Raw genomic sequence first — 6,628 nt, 5'->3', positions numbered from 1 at the left:
CCAAAAAAAAAAAAAAAAAAAAAAAGAGAGAAAAAGAAAAGAAAAGAAAAAGAGAAACTTATAGGGAAAAAAATCGAGTTTAGAAAAAAAGAAGTACGTTGTAATTGGTAGAAGGCTTTAATTAAAGCTAAGAGAACTAGCTCTGAGAAATTAAGAAAATATGTGCACTGTAAAAAATGCAGGTAACTTTCAGAAGGATGTTTGGAGAGAAGAATACAGGGGGACCTTGGTGCTGAAAAAGATCCAGACAAAAGAAGCCCGGGGTGGGGTGGGAGTAGAAGGACAAATGGAATTGGGGGAAGGGAGGGAAGGGAATGCAAAGAACCCCTAGAAACGTCGTGGGGTCTTGAGCTAGAGAGGAGGGAGCCGTGGCACCTTGATCCTTTTTTTTTTTTTTAACCTGCTCGAGGCAAAAGTTTGAATGGGGACCACCGAGACTTGCCCACATACAAGTCCCCGAAGCCGCCTTGGTGCAGGCCACCTGGTTCCCGGCCCCTGATGTGCGGTCAGTGCCCGGCGTTCCTGGAAAGCTGTTCCCAAGCAGCTTCTGACAGGGCGATCCGGGACCTGCGCGGACGTGACCCCCTCAGCCCGCGGGCGGTCTGGGACGAGGTCCAGTCGGGGAGGTGCAGGGTCCCCGGTCCGCGTCTCTTCGGCGACGCGGGGGCTGTCAAGGCTCTCTCCGGTGCCCCTGGGTTCTTTTGTCCTACGCGCGGTGCGCCGGAGCCGGCCGGGAGGGAGCAGGGGATGGGGGTGGGGTGTTTGGAGCGACGCGGAGGTCTGCGAGGCGCCAGGGCGGGAAAAGCTTGCCCCGAACCAGTAGGGATGTGCAAGAATTTTATCTCACCCTGAGGAGCGAAGTGGAGGCTTTTGCTCTGGTCTCAACGAGCAACCAGCGCTCAGATCGCTCTTCAGACAAAGGTGGCGTAGGGACCCGAATCTGGGGCCTCTAGGACCAGCCCTCTCGCCCGGACTACTGCAGTCCTCCTTTTCCTTCCATTTCCCCACCCCCTCCCAGCCCGCGGCCCTAGTTGAGCAACTTTACTGGCGGGTAGTGCGGCGGCGGAGAGCGAGTGGCGGCAGCTCCGGGGGACGCCCTCGGCTGGAGCGCCCCACCTCCCTGCGGAGGCGTGGGCGCCGCCGGTCTACATCCCTGGTGCGTGAGGACTGGGGGGCATCAGGGTTGTCCAGGCTCACTGTCTGTTTCACTGGGCGTGGAGCAGTCAGTGGGTTAGGCAGCGGAGAGCGAGGTAGAAAACTAGTGTCATAGCTTAAACTATTTGCTCTCGGATCCAGCTGCGCCGTAGCAAGTCTTGCAAGTCCCCGGGAGATGCTACGGGAGGCAAGAGAAATCTACGGGGCGCCTGGAGAGCTCTCCCGCGGTGCGCACACCCACAGGCGGAAGGACAGTCTCGCTATCTGTGTCCGTTTCTCATCTTTGTCTCTCCCTCTCTGTCTCCATCTTCTCTGCCTCTCTTCCCCTCTTCCAGCCTCTGCTTGGTCTCTTTCGCTCCTGCGTCCCCTCCCCCCACGGCTGACAAATGAATGGCTAGTGTGAAATCCCTGCCTCCTCTGTCCGCGGAGGCTGGCAAGGAGGGAGGAGCGAGGGAGGCGGTGCGCTCCTTCGGATCTACCCCCACTTGCTGTGCTTCGAGCTTGCAGAACCCAGATGTCTAGGAATAGGGAGTTTCTTGGTGGGTGTGGGCGCCCCCTGATGGAGAAATGCAGCACATGTGGAGGACAACGAGCCCCCCGCCACCCCAAACCAAATGAGCCGCTTTCACAGCCATGTATTCAAGGATGGAGCACCCTAGCTTCCCCCTTTAGTTGTTAGTTTTCTACTTCGGAATCTGCGACGTAAATCTAGGGGTTTGGAGGGCCCAGGAAGGAGATTTGTCTTTAAGGGCCGAAGCGCCTTCTCCCGAGTCAGCTGGGACATGCGCGGCACTCTGGGCCAAGCCTGCAGTTTGGTGGACTAACGCAACGCACGTGGCCAAGGGAGGATCCAGGTTTCGGGGGGCTTGGCGCTCAATCTTGGATGTCACTTTAAGAAAGATCATACAGAGTGCCTTACTTTTGGAAATTTTATTAAGGCCCACGACCACTCGAACCCAAAGCTAGGGCCCCGCCCCAGACCATTGCCTAAGAAGGGACCCTAATCCAACATTTAAATTTCCTCAATTTCACAACACTCGCCGAACGTGGAAATTTGGAAGGAGGGCGCCGGGAGGAAAAAGGAGAAAAGGGAAGGAAAGGGACGGTGGAGAGAAAGGGAAGAAAGGAACAGAGACGGGGAACAAGCACGCAAACAGCCGGGAGCGGACCGGCCGGGTTCCTCTCAAGGTTTTGGACTATATTTCGCGACTCCTTTTAAGCCATTGTTTAAATCCCCAAAGCGATAACAAATCCTACTGAAGCGGCGTGCTGGGAGGGAAGGCGGAGGAACCAGCCCCTTAGAGAGGCTGGGGCGGGGGGCATCTCTCCACTCCTCAGCCCGCGCGAAGAGAAGAACCGCACCGGGCGCTTCCCGCAGCGCCAGGGCTCATCAGCCGCCGCCACGTGGGCTGGGGCTTCAGCTCCCGGCCCGAGACGGGTGTGACTTCTTGGGCTCGGAGACAGCTGCACTACGGCAGTCGCTCAGCGCAGAGGCTGGCGGGGCGCCGCCTGGGTCCCCGCCCAGAGGCCAGTGGGGGCGTGGCTTTAGTCCTTCCGCGGGACAGGGGCGGGGCGGGGAGAGCAGAGCGGCGGCGCACCCAGAGCTTAGGATCCGGGAGGCTGCTGGAGCCGACCAGACTTCTATCCTGACGGCGCTAAACACTCTTATTAAATAAAAAACCATTTGAATTTTTTTTTGCCTTGCTTCTTGGGAGTGGTAGGAGGAGTTTTCCCCTTGCGACAGAAAAGAAGTAAAGATTTACTCCAAGCAAACATTTTTGGCAGAAATATGAGACGAGTTTATCCTGTGATCCATATATTGACTTTAAAGATCACTTTTAGTCAATTACAGGATAATCACCTTCCATACGTCCTAAAGAGTTCGTCTAGCATGGCAAACAGTTGCCATTGAAAGGACTGATAGATTCCATGAGCGCAAACCTTAGGGGCTGTGAGTGTAACTCTGGTCCCTTTGCATGAGGAGCTTTAGCTCGGGGCCGGCCCATAGTGGGAGCTCAGCTCATATTTATGAAATGACTGAGCTAGTGACTTGGGGGAATGCGGCCCAGAGTTGATGCCGCCATTTAGTGCTACATTTTAGACTCTCCTACTTCTTCGCTTTATCTTGGAAGAACAGAGTTTTAATGATCTATTCCATCTCCAATTCTGACATCTAATTGATCCCCTTTCCCTTCCTTTTTGACTCCTAAAAGCTATGACCTAAATTCTTTTAAACACTGCTTGGCAATTGTGCCAACCCTACAGTGAAAATATTCCTCTAAAGACCTAAAATGGGATGTTTTGAGTCTAATATAAAAATAGGAAGGCGTCAATGGAAGCAACAACTAGTTTTCTGAGATAAATTCTGTTCCAGTTTGGGGAGTATGTAACTTGGGATGTGAGGGCATATCAAGAAGAAGGTCTCGGAGGCTGACTTCTGGTTCTGAGTTCTATGTGAAAAAAGGAAGATTTTACAATTGTATGTGCCTGTCCCAACTAAATTGCAAAGGGTTCCACGGATTCCAAAGTGTCTGAGCAATTACTTGCTCCAGCAGGAAGTCCACGGTCCTTCATCTTGTGGGTGGTGGGAAGAGGGAGGAGATTCAAGACGTTTGCTAAAGATTTGTGTAAGAATTCAAAGTTTCGCTTTGTTTTCCTTAGTAGATAAAAATATATATATATAAAGTTAGCCCTAAATTGTATTTCCTGCTTTTAATTTCAAGTTTAAAAAGAATTTAAATTTAATTTTAACTTAAATTTAAAGTTTGAAAAGAATCCCCCTAGATTTATATATGTTTACAAACATAGGTTTCTTCTTTTTCCCTGTGCCTACAAACTGGAAGGAAATACCTGTGCTATCCTAAGATACCTATATCTGCACCCTTGTAAATTGTTTGGAAAGGACCTAAAAAGTTAATTTAAGGCTGAATATGATTAATGTTAAAGATATAGTCATTGTTCTTTCTTTCCTCACATTATTACTCTTAAATACTTTGTGGTTAATGATTGGTCAGTAATTGAACATCAGAGCCTTTGAGAGCACAAAGATCAACCAACACTGTCACCCAACAGCCATATAACTAAGCTCTTTTTGCCTAGTGGGATTCAAACATTTTTGTTGACTTTATTCATGGACAAACGTCACTAGATACTGTATTTTAAATGGGATATTGCCCTGTGACTGAACAGAACTTCTCCAGACCCATGGTTCTTTTGAGGAAGAGAATGAATGACTGTAGTAGGCTATTATTCCACCACCCACCTAGAGAAACCAGTTAGGACTCACAAATACTCATTGTTGGGGGTTACTGGCTCTGGTATGAGAAAACATGCTGATTGTTGCATAGGTCTGTACTTTTCAGAAAACACAAGGCCCATACTCTCTCTGATTTGGAATCAGAACAAGGAGAAGTAGAGATGTCTTGGCCAAGCTCCACTTCAGTTAGTGAACGTTTGCCAGTTTTCCTCTGGTAGCCTAAACGTAGTTAATTACTTATATATACATTTATATTATGTATATGTTTTCCAGGGTATTTGACTGCCGTGTTCTTATCACTGAATGTGCCAGGGGTGGTTCTATTTAAGTGGTCAGTGCAAAGCATCTTTATGTAATGTTGTTTATTTGTTGTGTTTCCCTGATATGCCTCTGGATAGATCTATCATCTTTAAAAGGGTGTAAATGCAGATCTACATTTAAGTTTACCTTTTTCTCTGTATACATCCTTCCTTTTTCCTGTGTACATCCTACATCATTCTTCTTAAGAATTTTAAGAGGTGTTTATGTCTATAAACATGAGATTATATAGTCTATGATAAACACATATATATGTTATAATGTTTTTATTATTAAATTACTGTGCTGGTATTACCTGTGGTGTAGTGGAAGGAGCACTAGGCTTAGAATCAGAAAGCTTGAGTTGCATTTCCTAGTTGAGAAAACCAGGTTAGACACAACTTTTAGACATTTGGTGTCAAAAATCTATTAAATGGATATGAAGTTATAAACATCAGAAGGGTGAATACCTGTGAAAGGGCTTTGATAAATGAGAACTCCACAAATAAATGGTGTTAAGATATATCCCTGGGACTCATATTGATCTAAATCTATGATCTTAATAATAATAGCATTACCCAAATCATGTATTTCCTACTAAACCTACAAAATGTGTTAGAGAGGGACATACTGTTTTAAGAATTGTCTAATTTCACACTTGTATGTGGAATCTAAAAAAAACAATACAAATGAACTTATTTACAAAACAGAAGTAGACTCACAGACATAGAAAACAAATTTAGAGTCACCAAAGGGGAAAAGGGGAAAGGGATAAATTAGGAATTTGAGATTAACAGATACACACAACAATATATTAAAAAAATGAACAACAAGGACCTACTGTATAGCACAAGGAACTATATTCAATATCTTGTAATAAACTGTAATGGAAAAGAATCTGAAAGAAGAATTTATATACCTGTATATCTATATCTATATATCTGAATCACTGCTGTGCACCTGAAACTGACACAACATTTTAAATCCACTATACTTCAATTTAAATAGAAAAAGAATTGTCTAGTTTCGTTGAACAGAAGACAGAGTCCAGAAACAGGCTCAAACGAACATGGATATTCAGTGGAAATGAAGAATTATTCAATAAATGGATTGGGCACAATGGATTGGTTCACTCAAAATACAAGTCAATAGTTACCCCATCTCTCATCCCAAAATAAAGTTAAGATGGATCTAATATGAATGTAGGGAATGACATTTAAAAAAATAACTAGAGGAAATTATAAGATTTTTAAAATAATAAGCTAAGGGTAAGGAAATCCGTGCTGAGGAAAAGGGGAAACCCGTGCTAAGGAAAATGTAAAACCCAGAAGCCATACTAGAAAAGATTAATAAATCTGACCAATAACAATTAAATTATTTACATGAAAACAAATAACACATCTGGAAAATATTAGCAACATATGAGAGACAAAAAGCTAACAACTATTTTGATATGGCAGGACCTTTTACAATAACTAAACCACAATCTATCAAAAAGAAAAATTGGCAAATGTTTTATGCAGGCTGCTGGCAGAAAGAGAAAAATAAATGTTTTAAAATCATCTTAAAAATTGCTCCGTTTCATTCATAGTTAAAGAAATAGTAATTAAAACAACAATGATATTCTGCACCATTTTTTCATCAGTCAGAGCCATAAAGATAAAAATAGTTTAGTGAAAGTTTGTGTTGGGTCAAGTTGTGGGGAAACTGGATCTCTCATATATGTAAATAGGTTCATCGTTTTTAGAAAGTGATTTCACTTTCACTTTTTTAGAAAGTGAAATCAAAAATTTTTTTAACTGTATATACATTTTGACCCAGCAATTCCTCTTCTAGATATTGTCATATAGACATTGGTATGAATGCCACCCAAAACAAATGGCCAAGGATGCCCTTTGCAGCATTATTTCATAGCAAAAA

The 6,628-nt window shown here is 44.7% G+C and overlaps 1 protein-coding gene across 4 annotated transcripts in view; it reads left to right on the top strand.

The window, feature by feature from the left end:
• The window catches only part of VCAN (versican), a 114,988-nt gene that overhangs the window by 589 nt on the left and 107,771 nt on the right, over positions 1 to 6,628 (top strand). The gene's annotated exons all lie outside the window — the stretch shown is intronic.

The sequence above is a fragment of the Lipotes vexillifer genome, unplaced genomic scaffold, assembly GCF_000442215.2.
Source record: "Lipotes vexillifer unplaced genomic scaffold, Lipotes_vexillifer_v1.1 scaffold740, whole genome shotgun sequence".
Taxonomy (NCBI): Eukaryota; Metazoa; Chordata; class Mammalia; order Artiodactyla; family Lipotidae; genus Lipotes; species Lipotes vexillifer.
Note: the sequence above shows the minus strand (reverse complement) of the source record. Positions and strands in the feature narration are given on the sequence as shown.